The sequence below is a fragment of the Pseudophryne corroboree genome, chromosome 1 (assembly GCF_028390025.1).
Source record: "Pseudophryne corroboree isolate aPseCor3 chromosome 1, aPseCor3.hap2, whole genome shotgun sequence".
Classification (NCBI taxonomy): Eukaryota; Metazoa; Chordata; class Amphibia; order Anura; family Myobatrachidae; genus Pseudophryne; species Pseudophryne corroboree.
The window spans coordinates 554,610,852-554,628,145 of record NC_086444.1 but is presented as its reverse complement, the minus strand read 5'-3'; positions in this window follow the sequence as shown (position 1 = coordinate 554,628,145).

The following is a 17,294-nucleotide window of genomic DNA, read 5'->3' as shown; positions in this document are numbered from 1 at the left end:
GGTTTTCCGGCCGTCTCATGTCGTCAACTGATTTTTGTAATGTGCTGACATTATCACGTAATTCCATAAACAAAGCCATCCATTCCGGTGTCGACTCCCTGGGGGGTGACATCACCATTACCGGCAATTGCTCTGCCTCCACACCAACATCGTCCTCATACATGTCGACACACACGTACCGACACACAGCAGACACACAGGGAATGCTCTATTGAAGACAGGACCCCACTAGCCCTTTGGGGAGACAGAGGGAGAGTTTGCCAGCACACACCCAAGCGCTATAATATATATGGGAACAACCCTATATAAGTGTTGTATCCTTATAGCAGCTTAAATATAGTAATATCGCCAAAAAAAGTGCCCCCCCTCTCTGTTTTACCCTGTTTCTGTAGTGCAGTGCAGGGGAGAGTCCTAAGAGCCTTCCTCACAGCGGAGCTGAGCAGGAAAATGGCGCTGTGTGCTGAGGAGAATAAGCCCCGCCCCCTATTTCGGCGGGCTCTTCTCCGGAGTTTGTGAGATCTGGCAGGGGTTAAATACATCCATATAGCCTCAAGGGCTATATGTGATGTATTTTTTAGCCATAAAAAGGTATTATACATTGCTGCCCAGGGCGCCCCCCCAGCGCCCTGCACCCTCCGTGACCGCTGTGTGAAGTGTGCTGACAACAATGGCGCACAGCTGCAGTGCTGTGCGCTACCTCAGGAAGACTGAAAAGTCTTCTGCCGCCTGCTTCTGGACCTCTTCCATCTTCGGCATCTGCAAGGGGGGTCGGCGGCGCGGCTCCGGGACCGGACTCCATGGCTGGGCCTGTGTTCGATCCCTCTGGAGCTAATGGTGTCCAGTAGCCTAAGAAGCCAATCCATCCTGCACGCAGGTGAGTTGACTTCTCTCCCCTAAGTCCCTCGATGCAGTGAGCCTGTTGCCAGCAGGACTCACTGAAAATAAAAAACCTAAAAACTTTTTCTAAGCAGCTCTTTAGGAGAGCCACCTAGATTGCACCCTGCTCGGACGGGCACAAAAACCTAACTGAGGCTTGGAGGAGGGTCATAGGGGGAGGAGCCAGTGCACACCACCTGATCCTAAAGCTTTATTTTTGTGCCCTGTCTCCTGCGGAACCGCTAATCCCCATGGTCCTGACGGAGTCCCCAGCATCCACTAGGACGTTAGAGAAATGGGGCTTCCTCCTTTCACCATTCTAATATCAGCAGTTCCCATGGTCTGATGGTCTCACTGCAGCTTGTGTGTTACATGTAGCGCCCTCCTTCTACCTGAGCAAAATATTCACTCTTGTAGCCCGCAGGACCAGGATCTGGTACGTGGATTCAGTAATGACAGCATGGCAGAAGTGTGGCAGAGGCAAGTCCAGTAAACACATCCAGGGGTCTGATAAAAGATTAATACTGCAGGAAGACAGGGTTGAGGCAGAGGCAGGCTCAGTATACAAGCCAGGAGTCTGATACAAAGGTATTCTAGCATGTAGGCATGTGTGAGGCAAGTCCTGTAAACAAGTCCAGGGGTCTGCCATTCTGGAGTACTGCAGGGACAAGTCCAGTAAACCAGGGCCGGATTAAGCCTTGGGGGTGCCCGGGGGACATTAGACAGAGGGGCCCCGGTGAAAGTGTGTGTGTGTGTGTGTGTGTGTGTGTGTGTGTGTGTGTGTGTGTGTGTGTGGGAAGGGGGGGGGGCTGTATATAAGATTGTACATACCTCCCAACATGATCCATTCCATGAGGCACAAAATGCTCTTTACATGGAATTCCCTCTTAATATATGATTGTAGTCACCTGTGTTGAACTATTTAATTGATAAGAAAGGTGTTTCATCAGAGGTGATTGCAATCCTAACTTAAGAAGGAAGTCCAGGTAGAGAGCATTTTCTCCCTCCTGGAATGGATCATGTTGGGAGGTATGGATTGTGTATATTACATTTGACCCAATGTTGTATATTAGATTTAAACTAATAGTTTAATAATTCATGGGTACTGCTTATAGCTCCACCTAATTAAAACACAACTATTTTATAAAATGTTCTTCTAGTGGAACAAAGACAACTTAAACAACCTTAAAATACACATAGAAAAATAAAATCTATAATTTATCTTGTCACATGTAAGAATAGCAGCAGCCTCTGTACTACTTACACACTGGAACAGGACTCAGGAGGACTTTGTGTCTCTCTCTCTCTCTCGACCCTAATTAGATAACAAGTTACACAGGACTCAGATACCCAGGTGTGGAGAGAGTTGTAAATGACACAGGGATCCCCTTTGTGTCACTTACAGCTCTCTTCACTCTCCTTTCTCTCCTCTGGTTGGGAAGCTCTATCGATAGTTTATGAAATCTGATACTCCTGTGTCTCTGTCTGCACTGTCCTTCTTGCATTCTGGCTGTCTGGTTCTGCTGCTGCATGAGAGAGAAAGCTAGTGATGTCATTGTGCTCTGGCTGGAGGACCCCCTGACAGAGGGGGGCCCAGGGTACAGTATGCCCTGCATCCCCCCCTTAATCTGGCTATGCAGTATGCAGATACATCCAGGGGTCGGATATCAGTAATCCAGCAGGCAAGTCAAGTATACATGCAAGAGTTCTGAAACAGAGTTAATCCAGCAGACAGGCAGGGGTGAGACAAAGGCAGGTCCAGTAACCAAGTCCAGGGGTTTGATACAAGAGTACAAACAGGCAGGAGTGAGATAGAGATAGGCTCAGTATACAAGATACAGGGATCTGATACATGAGTAATCCAGCAGACAGGAAGGGGTGAGACAGAGGTAGGTCCAGTAGGCTATTCAAGGGTCAAATTCACAAGTGAGCAGGCAGACAGGGGTTTCGGTAGAGACAAGTCCGAAACATTTAATGGTTTCTCCAAGTGGATCAAGCAAGGGGATGGTTGGGGATGAAAGCCAGAGGTCAATCAAGTAATCAAATGTGAGAGGCAGATGCAATACTATTCTCAGACTAACCCTTCCCAGGGTCTGGTGGCCTCTAATGGCCTGCATTTAAAAAAGAAAAAAAAAATAGAAAATATTGTTGACGTAGTGATCACAATATATATTCTATATTCCTGTCTATTGTGACAAAAACTTAAATTTCCACCGCAATCAGGCCCAGATAGTTTTTATACATTATATTCCAGACTATACTAAACAATTTCTGTGTATTGCTGAATCCAATAATACACAGGAACAGTACAGTTGTAGTCAACAGATTCCCCCATCAATCCCCCCCCCCCCACACACACACATTTGACACCATGCTGCCATATACAGTATTAACCAGTTCATTTACAGGCATTACCACAAATCTTTGGTTCAATTAATAACATCCCACTATGCAATTTTATGCTTATATCATATATTATTCTTACCATAATTATTAGCTGTACACTGATCTTGAAGCACGGATCATAGTCATTTAAATCTATACCCACACTTCCTTCTATACATATGGGGAAAAATCTACATTTATTTCTGATCACTCCATGTGCATATAATTGCGGCTGATTTGCGTGCAACTTTGAACCAGGCCCTGTATGAGAGATATGAAGTACGCAGAAGATGCCAGATTCTTTCAGGTATGTACAAGTTTCTTCTGGCTCACTGAAATTGATGGCAGTGTTTTCCCTTAATAAAAAACAGTTAACCCTGGAGGTACTTGACATTATTATTACTATTGTAGATTTGTATAGTTTCAATGTCTCACTTAATGGAGAAGCGGTTTAAATACAGCACTATAAAAATGACAAAATGATAACATTTACAAGCATTCAGAAAGATACAAATAAGGGAACTTTGCAGGAGCTAATCTATGAAATGTAGATTAGTGTTTTAGATTTGGCAAATCCATAAAGTACAATATCACACAGATGGCAGTGAAAGTGTATTGATTTGTAAACAGTTTGAAGTATACAGTTACAGTAGATGGGAACAAGTTTGAAGAGGGCAGGTGAGTGAATTAATCAGTAACACTGCCATAAATTCCAATTCCGGGACTTTATATGGATTGTTTGTCAGTGTGTTTGCACTGCCACACACTGACTGATATTAGCACACAGTTGATGTAGACTACACTTCCTTACAGGTATTTGGGTTGTGGAGTTGGGGCTGAAATGCCAGCAGTCAGGATGCTGGCGGTCAGAATACCGACCGGGGCATCCCGATGTTTAGAATCCTGACAGGGGTCGGGTAAACGTGCTACCCCTCACTCTCTAACCCCCTAACTCTCCCTTACCGCAGCCTAAACCTAACCCTCCCCCTGTAGCCTAACCCTAACCTTTCCCATTGGTTCCTAAACCCAACCACCCCCTCACGCAGCCTAAACCTACCCCCCCATGGGTGCCTAGACCTAACCACCCCTCCCTGAAGCCTAAACCTAACCACCTCTTCCAGCAGCCTAACCCGACTCCCTTCCCACAGCCTAACCAAACCCTCCCCCGGTAGCCTAAACCTAACACCCCTTCCCCCACGGCTTACCTCTCCGGTGGCCCGGCAGTCACTTGTTCTGGATCCGGCTGTCGGGATGCCAGCACCGGGATTGCAATCACATTCGGGATGCCAGCACTGGCATTCCAGACAGCATTGGGATTCCGGAGACAGGATTTTGACAGTCGGCACCCTGACCGGATCCTCTGTGATGGTATATAGTGCTGACCATACAGAGCAGAGGTGCTTTATGGTACAACTAGCAGCTCTACCGCAGTAAAGTCTTATAATTCATACTATTCTACACATACAGTAGAACGACCCGGTATTTCAACCCTGTAGAGACCATGGTTGAATGCGGCTTCAACCCGGGTCGTTGTGTGGTGTGAACAGGTTACCGGGCCGATGTGACCCATTTCCCATTCAAACTGTATGGCCGGGCGGCGCTTGGAGCTCATCTGATCTCCAAGCGCCGCCTCCGCACACGTCACTGATGACGTCACCAACCCGGTAATATGCTGGGCTGGAGATGCCAGTGTGAAAGGGGCCTCAGCAGGTCGCACCCAGAAAGCACCCATGTACGGCTCCTGTTTGCGGCCCATAATATGCTGTCTGAAAGGGGTATTAGTTGTCTCAAGAGGAATCCAGGCTTCCAAATAGTGCAAGCATCTCTAATAAATATTACATTAATGTGTTCAGCTTCCAAAATGTTTGCTGCACAATATAGTAATAGTTAACCATGGATTTTTACTGATCTAATATTAAAATTAAAGAGGGTGATTTGACCTTTCATGCTAGAATCTTTGCACATTCACTTCTGTATTTCACCAAAGAACTGGTTCAGCATAAGAGAATTCCTAGAGGCGTGAGTGACTCATGAGAGTAAATTAGGTTTTATTATATATGAGTACTATTATATGTTCCATGCTAGCAGAATGAACTCTTAGGTTGGAGCTGTTCACCAGCATATGTCAGTGGATCCCAATCTCTTTTAGCCATACGAGTCAAACAACCAAGCATTGATCTGCAGATGAGGCAGCATACTGCCTCCATGTGGACAAATGCATAGGTACACTAACCATAAAATGTGATTTGCATTACACTAAAAATGCAGACAAGCACTGGTTCTGATTCGGCACCCGTGTTTCTACATGCCATCCCAACACATTTCTAGGTGACCACCCACTTCCCTGTCTTTGGAGCAACTATGAGACAGCTTGCATGTGTTCAGCCAGGAGCATCACAAGTTGCATCCAGCTGTATATTAGTAACATGTGTACAAGCTTGACGTCAGAAGTAACAAGCCTGCATACTTGACAGCATAGAGCAAGCTTATAGCTAGCACAGTGTTGGAGCTTGACAGTGTTGGCAGTAAAAGTGAAAGTCACAAAAACCTACAGTATTTGTCAGGGCCATAACTATGTGTGGGCAGATGGTGCAATGACCACAGCGCAGTTGTGCTGTGGGCGCACCATCCACATCCACCCGACTGCCCGCCAGAAGATGCCGTGCTCCCTGTTATAATATATAATAGTAGTGTTGCGCCCGGCTCCTTCTATGCAGGACGCATCGCTGCTAATATATTATAGCAGGCAGCGCTGGGCAGTGTCTGGGTCTCCGTGTACTCCGGCCCGCTCGTCGCATCCAGCACCATGCAGTGCAGCCTGGGGACGTGCCTCCTTGCAGCCGGGAGCCACACAGCAAATGCCGGAAGCTGGACGGAGTTTGAGCAGACTGGAGGCAGCATCTGCGCCAAGTCTGTACCACTGGTACCCGCACAGGGACATCCACCGCTGCAGCAATGACCACCCACATTCCCAGGAAGAGGACGCCGACGGGTGAGTGTCCACTGTCTACCTAATGTGTAATAAAGGGGACTCTGCCTGCCGTAGCATGTAAAATGGGGACTCTGCTACAGTAATGTGTAAAAAAGGGGACTCTGCCTGCCTTAGCATGTAAAATGGGGACTCTGCTGCTGTAATGTGTAAAAAAGGGGACTCTAACTGCCGTAATGTGTAAAATAGGGACTCTGCTGCTGTAATGTGTAAAAATGAAGACTCTGCTGCTGTAATGTGTAAAAAAGGGGACTCTGCCTGCCTAATGTGTAAAAAAGGGTGACTCTGGCTGCCTAATGTGTAAAAAATGGTGACTCTGTTGCTGTAATGTGTAAAAAGGGGTTTCTACCTGCCGTAATGTGTATAAAGGGGGACTCTACCTGCCGTAATGTGTAAAAAGGGGGACTTTACCTGCCGTAATGTGTATAAGGGAGCTCTGCCTGCAGTAATGTGTAAAAAGGGGGACGCTGCCTGCCGTAATGTGTAAAAGGGGACTCCGTCTGGCTAATGTGTAAAAAGGGAACTCTGCTGCCATAATATGTAAAAAAGAGCTCTGCCTGCCGTAATGTGTAAAAAGGAGCTCTGCAGCCATGCCCCTTCCCCATGAAGCCACGCTCCTGTATTTTTAGTGCTCAACTACGGTGTGCACTGGCCCTGTTTTGTATATGGGGGGGGGGGGCTGATGCTGTTTCTTGCACACACGCTAAAATGTCTAGTTACGGCACTGGTATTTGTATATAATACACAAGACAGAATAGTGTCTGGACAACTTTCTTAATAGATATGCACATAGCATTCAAAATATAAAGTATATCTACTGTACATACATATTGCTTTTTTTCCTTTACAAATAACGTTTTAATCATATTTCCTTCTATAGTCTAAATGGAAATATCAATTAAATAATTTAACTATAAAGTCTCCACTTCCTATTATATAGCAGCTACAATAATGAATTAACAACATGCAAGATGCAATAAGCCAGTCAGGAGCAGTTAGGTATTGTTACTGTCCATCATCATCATTGCTCTACCCTCAAGAACCTGCAAGAAATATGACACCTGAGAGGTATAACTGTATCTACCTCAGTCACCACTACGTCAATATAACTTTACTCTGCCTGCATTTGCCTGTCACCGTCCCTTTCCAGCTCCGCCTCAATATCTGCATATGGAATGCATGAATTTTAGGTTCACATGTGCAGTTCGGAAATACAAAGTTGATGCAAAAATAAAAACCTAAAGAAAAAAAAACGTATATCCTGAACCCCTCTGTGTACACTTATGACCTCAAGTGGGCTGATGGCAACTCCTGATGAGGTTAATTTATAGGGGGTTATGTAATAGGCTGCAAGATGCAGGCTGTGCGGGAATTCCGGTGAGTATGCCCATATTTTTGGCTCGGTTTGCTTTGTAAGTGCCTGCTGCTTTAGCCAGCCTTCATCTTGCTGGCTATTACATAAGCCCCATGTAGTGGTTTTATCAAGGGTGAGTAGGTTGCAGTACTGATGGGAACAGAATGCTACAAACTGTTGGTTAGTTTACTGATGATCAGTAGCAGGTAACTTTGTACGTTTGTAAGGAAAGTAACTATGTACAGTATATAGTTACCCATATTATTACAGAGAATGTATAATAAAAATGCTAGGAACTTATAGATAATAGAAGATGTTTAAATTCCATCTGGCACTGGTCCTCACCTCTGACTCATAGGTACAAATTAAATCTGACTCAGCAAGGGGAATTTTTCACTGAAAATACCTCCTTTTTCACAACCAAAGTTTCATTTATTGCACTGAAGATTCATCCAATTCAATTAATTTTCCTGTCCACTTGGTGTTGTGCACACAGAGCCTGATTCAGAGATGGTTGGCAATGCAGATGTAATCACTCCCCTCTCTCAATAGTGATTGTGGGAATCTACAAATCTCAGCCTTCCCTTTGTGCTCCATCGTGCGATGGAGTGTACGGGCACTGAGATGCCCACTTTAAGGCTACATGGCATGTGCAACTGCGATGGAGATAAACACTAATGCAACATCATTGCACCGTTGATATTTGCAGTAGCCTAGGGTGGTACTCTTGCTACTCTCCTCAAATCCAACTAACCATAGCTTCTGAAGCAGTGAATTTGCGATGGAGAATGTAGCAGTGTTCTCAGACACACCCATAGCATGCCCATGAAATGGCACCTATTTGCATTCACTATAGGTCACCTCCCAGGCTCCACCCTGAAACACCAAGGGACTGCCAACCCCTTCACAGGTGTTAGCGATGCCATACGACACTTGGATACATGCATTGCATGCATATGAAGGGTTTCCAGGACTTTTCGTACAGGAGCAGTAACAAAAAACCATTCAATTGCGGTAACATCACCACTGCGCCTGTCTCTGAAACAGACCCACAGTGCAGTGTTTTGTGAGTGGTGCTAAACCATTGAACTGCTGCCAGCTAATATGAACTGCAAGTCCCAACATGCACTTACAGCCATTTACTGGGAGAGCATGCATGAGGTGCTTTGCAGATGATTAATACAGTAATTTAAAAACTAATTATACTGCCAATATTCTTTAGCCCTGCTAAAGAAAGTAGTACCCAATTATAAAATAATAGAGAACAGAACAAGAATTTTTTTTAAATGTATAAGTAATTTGATGAATAAAAAAATAGAAGTAAAAATTGGCAAATGGTTGTGGCTATTAAAATGCTTAATTTTTAATATTTAAAATCTCTTAAAAATATGAATGTACACAATACGTGAAAAGCTGCACATTGGTACAGTTATACAGTATACAGTATTGTTAGTGGAAGCTAATACTATATAAGTAGTTCATACTGAAATACCTGGAACTCTTTCATAAGATCTTTAGGAGTGTAATTTCCAATTTTCATGGTATCTTGTAGAACGAGTACCAAAAAAAGGTCTTTTTTAGTAGTGGATAGTCCATGATTATGGAACTCCAATTACAGACAATTGCAGGTGCGCCTCATGTAAAGCAAAACAGAGTTCTTGTTTTATCAGTAAATATTTGAAAATAGGATTTTGGTTACCTACCGGTAAATCCTTTTCTCGTAGTCCGTAGAGGATGCTGTGGTCCACATTAGTACCATGGGGTATAGACGGGTCCACCAGGAGCCATTGGCACTTTATGAGTTTAATAGTGTGGGCTGGCTCCTCCCTCTATGCCCCTCCTACCAGACTCAGTCTAGAAACTGTGCCCGAGGAGACGACATACTTAGAGAGAAGGAATTACACAGATAGTGGTGAGATTCATACCAGCTCACACAAACATGAAAATCCGGCTAACATGCCGGAACAACTCAGCAACAGCTGAAAAAGTAAATAACGCAGAACTTACCTAGGAACCAGGTAACACTGAACCATAAACCAATGCAGGAAAACGAAGCGCTGGGCGGAACCCAGCATCCTCTACGGACTACGAGAAAAGGATTTATCAGTAGGTAACCAAAATCCTATTTTCTCTTAAGTCCTAGAGGATGCTGGTGTTCATATTAGTACCATGAGGATGTACCAAAGCTCCCAGTGCGGGAGGGAGAGTGCGGAGGCTCCTGCAACACTGCTTGACCAAACTTGAGGTTATCAGAGGCCAAAGTATCGAACTTGTAAAATTTGGCAAACGTGTTCGACCCAGACCAAGTAGATGCTCGGCAGAGTTGTATCGCCGAGACACCCTGGGCAGCCGCCCAGGAAGACCCCACTTTACGAGTAGAGTGGGCCTTTACTGATTTCGGACACGGCAATCCTGCCGTGGAATAAGCATGCTGGATAGTGAACCTGATCCAGTGTGAAATCGACTGCTTAGAAGCAGGACATCCAATTTTCTTTGGATCATAGAGGACAAACAGAGTCACTTTTCCTATGACGAGCCGTCCACTTCACGTAAATCTTCAAAGTCCTCACTACATCCAAGGCCTTTGAAGTAATTGAGGAGTCAGTAGCCACTGGCACCACAATAGGTTGGTTGATGTGGAAAGCCAACACAACCTTAGGTAGGAACTGTGGACGAGTCCTAAGTTCCGCCCTGTCTTCATGGAAGATCAGATAGGGGCTTTAACAAGATAAAGCCCCCAATTCCGACACGCGTTGTGCAGAAGCCAAAACCAACAAGGTGACCGCCTTCCACGTGAGAAACTTGAGATCAGCCTCCTGTAGAGGCTCAAACCAAGCAGATTGTAGGAACTGCAACACCACATCAAGATCCCATGGAGCCGTAGGCGCCACAAAGGGAGGCTGGATGTGCAGAACCCCTTTCAAAAAGGTCTGAACCTCAGGAAGAACAGCCAATTGTTTTTGGAAGAAGATGGACAAAGCAGAGATCTGGACCTTGATGGAGCCCAGTCTCAGTCCCATATCCACCCCTGTTTGCAGGAAAAGGAGAAAACATCCAAGTTGAAACTCCACTGCCGGAAACTTCTTGGCCTCACATCAAGAAACACATTTCTTCCAAATGCGATGGTAATGCTTAGATGTTCCTGGCCTGGTAGGAATGACCTCACTCGGGATACCCTTCCGAGCTAAGATCTGGCGTTCAACCGCCATGCCATCAAACGAAGCCACGGTAAGTCTTGATAAGCGAACGGCCCCTTCAGAAGCAGATCCTCCTGAAGAAGTAACGGCCGTGGATCTTCCAGCAGAAGATCCAGCAGATCCAAGTACCAAGCCCTCCTTGACCAGTCCGGAGCAATGAGGATTACCAGAACCTTTGTTCTTCTCATGAGTTGAAGAACCTTTGGTATCAGAGGAAGTGGAGGGAACACATACACCGACTTGAACACCCAAGGTGTTACCAGTGCATCCACCGCCACTGCCTGTGGGTCTCTTGACCTGGAACAGTACCTCCGTAGCTTCTTGTTGAGGCGGGAGGGCATCATGTCTATGTGAAGAACCTCCCACCAACCGGTTACCTCCTCGAACACCTCCGGATGGAGGCCCCACTCCCCTGGATGGAGATCTTGTCTGCTGAGGAAGTCTGCTTCCCAGTTGTCTACACCCGGAATGAAGATTGCTAACATCGCCACCACGTACCTTTCTGCCCAGATGAGGATTTTTGACACCTCTGCCATGGCAGCTCTGCTCTTCGGTCCACCTTGTCGGTTTACGTAGGCCACTGTGGTCACGTTGTCTGACTGCACCTGAACAGCCCGCTCCTGTAGAAGGTGTGCTGCTTGCAGAAGGGCGTTGTAAATGGCCCTGAGTTCCAGGATGTTTATTGGGAGAAGTGACTTTTGATCCGACCATCGTCCTTGAAAGGTTTCCCCCAGAGCAACCGCTCCCCAACCTCTTAGACTTGCATCTGTGGTCAAAAGGATCCAGTCTTGAATTCCGAACCTTCGCCCTTCCAGGAGGTGTGGAAGTTGCAGCCACCAGAGGAGTGAAATCCTGGCTTTCGGAGACAGGCGTATCCTCTTGTGCATGTGTAGGTGAGAGCCCGACCACTGGTCCAAGAGGTCCAGTTGAAAAGGTCGAGCATGAAACCTGCCGTACTTGCATCTGTGGTCAAAAGGATCCAGTCTTGAATTCCGAACCTTCGCCCTTCCAGGAGGTGTGGAAGTTGCAGCCACCAGAGGAGTGAAATCCTGGCTTTCGGAGACAGGCGTATCCTCTTGTGCATGTGTAGGTGAGAGCCCGACCACTGGTCCAAGAGGTCCAGTTGAAAAGGTCGAGCATGAAACCTGCCGTACTGCAGAGCCTCGTAGGCAGCAACCATCTTCCCCAGAAGGCATATGCATTGATGAACCGATACCCGGGTAGGCCGTAGGACATCCCGGACCATTGTTTGAATCACCAACACTTTCTCTGCCGGGAGAAATACCCTCTGCACTTCCATGTCGAGGATCATTCCCAGGAAAGACAGCCGCCTTGTCGGCTCCAGATGAGACTTCAGAAGGTTCAGGATCCAACCGTGATTCCTGAGCAGCTGTGTTGTGAGCGTGATGGACCGCAACAACCTCTCCCTGGATGACGCCTTGATCAGGAGATCGTCCAGATATGGAATTATGTTCACCCCCTGTTTGCGGAGGAGAACCATCATCTCCGCCATCACCTTGGTGCTGTTGAGAGGCCAAACGGCAGTGCCTGGAACTGATAGTGATCGTCCATCAGCGCAAACCTGAGATAAGCTTGATGCGGCGCTCAAATGGGAATGTGGAGGTAAGCATCCTTGATGTCCAGAGACACCAGGAACTCCCCCTCCGACAGCCCCGAAATGACAGCTCTCAGAGATTCCAGCTTGCATTTGAACTCCTTGAGATAAGGGTTCAAAGACTTTAAATATAGATTAGGCCGTACCGAACCATCTGGTTTCGGTACCACAAAAAGGTTCGAATAATAACCCTTGTTCCATTGCTGAAGAGGGACCTGAACAATGACCTCTGACACCACCAATTTCCTGATGGCCTCCAGAAGAAGTGTCCTGTCCGCCAGCAGCGCTGGTAAGCCTGACTTGAAGAATCGGTGAGGCGGGGGATCTTGAAACTCCAGTTGTACCCCCTGGACACTATATCCAGAACCCTGGGGTCCAGACCCGACGACACCCAGATGTGGCTGAACTGCTGGAGTCTCGCCCCCACCTGACCTTCCTCCAGGCCTAGTTGTCCATTGTCATGCGGAGGACTTAGGAGTATCAGAAGCTGGCTTCTGGGTCTGGGAACCTGCGGGAGCGGGTTTCTTTCCTTTGGCACGACCACCTCTGAAGGTGTTTGAAGGCTTCTTCTTTCTAGGCCTCGTGGCCCGAAAGGACCGTGACGTGTTAGATGAAAAGGGCTTCTTCGTAGCCGGTGCAGCTGAGGGAAAAAAAGGAGACTTACCCGCAGTAGGCGTGGCAATCCACGTATCCAGCGCCTCCCCAAAGAGAGCCTGACCTTTATACGGAAGGCCTTCCACACACTTCCTGGATTCCGCGTCCACAGACCAGTTGCACAGCCAGAGACCTCTGCGAGCCAAGACCGACATGGAGGAGATCCCCGTGGCCATGGAACCCAGGTCCATCATGGAATCCATCAGGAACCCTGCAGAATCCTGAATATTACGTAAAAACAAATCAACGTCACCTAGACGATTCCTCCTGCAGAGTGATCGACCACCTGGCAATAGCTTTAGCAATCCAAGCACAGGCTATATTAGGCCGCAATTAAGCCCCAGAAGCTGTGTAAATGGATTTCAGCGTAGCATCCACCTTGCGATCTGCCGGGTCCTTTAACGCGGTAGATCCCGGTACCGGTAAAACTACCTGTTTGGACAGCCTGGATACAGAGGCGTCGACTATCGGCGGGGACTCCCATCTCTTCCTATCTTCCCCTGGGAAGGGAAAAGCCACCAACACCCTCTTGGGAATCTGGAATTTCTTTTCCGGAGTTTCCCATGCCTTTTCAAAGATAGCATTCAATTCTTTGGATGCCGGGAAAGTGAGGGGGGGGGGCTTCTTATTATCTGTGAAGGCCTCCTCCACCTGTTCCGGCGATGTAACTGAAATGTGTAAAACATCCCTAACAGCCTCAATCATCAACTGCACCCCCTTGGCTAGTGATGCCGTCCTCCGCAACACATCCCCATCACCGTCTGCAGCGTCAGAATCGGTGTCCGTGTCATCCTGCATAATTGCAAGAGCACGTTTATGAGAATGTACCACAGGGGACCCCGAGGAGGCAGAATCAGACCATACCACCATAGAGGACTGGAGGACCTGAGTGGCATGCTCAGTCCTAGCCACCCTATCAGAAATCTGAGAAATAGTCCCCCTCAGAGAGACTAACCATTCTGGCTCCGTAGCTGGGATCTGCGCTAAAACAGTGCAATCCTGATTACATGGAGTGGAGTCTTCCTGGGAAGACAAATCCTCTGCAGCATATGAAACAGTGTCCCTAGACATGTTGCACACACACACTCAAACACCCCACAAACACACAGGGTATTATGAGGACAGAGTTTCCCCCCCAAGAATGGCAGAGAGACACAGAGATTGGAGCCAACCCACACACAGCGCTTTTCAGGTAAAGGGAGTCCCTTCCCGACGCTGACTGTGTCCCTTAATAAGTGACACAGCCTTTAAGCAGCCCCCCCTCCTTTCTACAGCTCCCTGGTACCATACAGACTGCTGGAGAAAGCTCTGGAGGGACCTGGATCCAGTGAACCGTGACTGCAGGCAGGAAAAATGGCACTGAACGCTGCTGGGTCCACTCTGAGAAGCTCCGCCCCCTTCAATATCGCTGTCTTCCCACTCACATGAAGATTATACTGGCCCAGAGGAATTTGCTGACCTGGGTCCGCATACCCCGACATGCTGAAAAAAACCAGTGTAGGGTCCGGAGCTGGCCCAGGGCGCTCCCTCCCAGCGCCGCACCAAGGTACCGCTGAGCCTTCCAGGAGCGTGGGAACAACCGCGCTCCAGACCCTGTAGCTGCCCTCTTCACACTGTCCCCCCGCTTGCAAGGGGTGACAGTGACTGACTCGCCACACTTCAGCTTCTGAGGGGGTGGTGGCTTGCTGCAGGTGGGAGCGTTCCCCTGCGGCGGGGCGCGACCATCCCCTCTGGAGCCAGCGTCCAGTCAGCGGGAGCAGTGGCTCAAGACCCCGCAGGGCGGACATTGCTTCCCCCCCCTCCAGTCCCACGTTGCAGGGAGGCTGCCGCCAACAGCCGCCCTGTAAAATAAAAAACAGAAAAGAAAAAATTACTCTTTACCAAGAGAACTCTGTAGAGCTCCCCTAGCTGTGACCGGCTCCTCCGGGCACATTTTCTAAACTGAGTCTGGTAGGAGGGGCATAGAGGGAGGAGCCAGCCCACACTATTAAACTCTTAAAGTGCCAATGGCTCATGGTGGACCCGTCTATACCCCATGGTACTAATATGGACCCCAGCATCCTCTAGGACGTAAGAGAAATAGGCAGTAGATGTTTATATAATAGTAGTTAGTGAGCACAATCTAATACACAGAACACCAAATCACTCACGCCTTGATGTAAATTAGCGTCGTATGTCCTGGTACTTTCAGCAGCCACATCAATATGGCATGTTCGCCATGTCCGTATTCTTGTGTTGACTTGCTATAAAGTCTTTCCATATAGGGCCTAATTCAGGGGGTGATTTAGATCTGATCGTAGATGTGCTAAATGTAGCACATCTACAATCAGTTTCTCTGACATGTGGGGGATGCCCTGCACAGGGCCAGTCCACCCCGCATGTCAGGCCCATGCCATGCGATGCTTTCGCACCTGTGCGGAGGGGGAGGGGGGAGGGGGGGCTGGGCCTGAAATGCTGGGCAGACTAGCCCTGTGCTGGGCATCCCCGCACATGTCTGAATAACTGATCGTAGATGTGCTAAATTCGCACATCTACGATCAGATCTGAATCACCCCCATGGTTTCTACTCATAGAGAATCAAAGAGCAGTTTCTGCTATAGTTTCCATTATGCACACTCATAGAATTTTGGGCCTAATTCAGAGTTGATCCCAGCAGCAAATTTGTTAGCAGTTGGGCAAAACCATGTGCACTGCAGGGAAGGTGGGGATATAACATGTGCAGAGAGAGTTAGATTTGGGTGAGGTGTGTTCAAACTGAAATCTAAATTGCAGTGTAAAAATAAAACAGCCAGTATTTACCCTGCACAGAAATAATATAACCTACCCAAATCTAACTCTGTCTGCTAATGTTATATCTACCCCACTTGCAGTGCACATGGGCCCTCATTCTGAGTCGATCGCTCGCTAGATACTTTTAGCAGCCGTGCAAACGCATAGTCGCCGCCCACGGAGAAGTGTATTTTCGCTTTGCAGGAGTGCGAACGCCTGTGCAGCAGAGCGGCTGCAAACACATTTTGTGCAGAACAAGACCAGCCCTGTAGTTACTTATTCTGTGCGATGATTGCTGCGACAAATGACACGGTAATGACGTCAGATACCCGCCCAGCAAACGCCCGGACACGCATGCATTTTTCCAAACACTCCCAGAAAACAGTCAGTTGACACCCACAAATGCCCCTTTTCCTGTCTCCTTGCGATCGGCTGTGCGACTGAAAGTGTCGCTAGAAACTGTGCAAAACCACGATGCGCTTTGTACCCGTATGCCACGCGTGCGCACGGCAGTGCATACGCATGAGCAGTTTTGCCATTTTTTTAACTGATCGCTACGCAGCGAACAACGGCAGCTAGCGATCAACTCGGAATGAGGGCCATGGTTTTGCCAAACTGCTAACAAATTTGCTGCTGCGATCAACTCTGAATTGCCCCCAGTAGCTGATGCATTTTGATAAACCACACTCATTTTAGATAGGGCTGGGAGCTCAAATAAAGGGGGTCATTCCGAGTTGATCGCTAGTGAAAAATTTTCACAGCGCAGCGATTAAGTGAAAATGCGGCACTTCTACGCGCGTCGTACTTTCACAACGGGCGATGTATTTTTACACAAGGTCTAGCGACGCTTTTCAGTTGTAATGGCAGCCGCAGAGTGATTGACAGGAAGAGGGCATTTCTGGGTGTCAACTGACCGTTTTCAGGGAGTGTTCGAAAAAACGCAGGCGTGGCTGGGTGAACGCAGGGCATGTTTGTGACGTCAAATCCGGAACTGAATGGTCTGAAGTGATCGCAAGCGCTGAGTAGCTGTGGAGCTACTCAGAAAGTGAAACTGCACAATTTTTTATTGTAGCCGCTCTGCAATCCTTTCGTTGGCACTTCTGCTAAGCTAAGATACACTCCCAGAGGGCGGCGGCTTAGCGTTTGCACGGATGCTAAAAACAGCTAGCGAGCGATCAACTCGGAATGACCCCCAAAGCTAATTGGTCCATTTTAGTAAAATCTGTAGAACCACCTCTCAGGCATAGAGACACTTTTTGGCACAAGTCAAATTGTGCAGTCAAATGATGTGCCCAGAATTTATGGGGCAAATAATTGACAGAATTTTCCAAAGCACAGATATATAAAGCTAAAACCATAATGAAAAACAGCAGTTTTGAAAGTATAATATTAATTCAGTAAGGTTAGTATGAAATCTCTAGAGGCCTTCTGAAATCTATACCATAGCTTTAAACT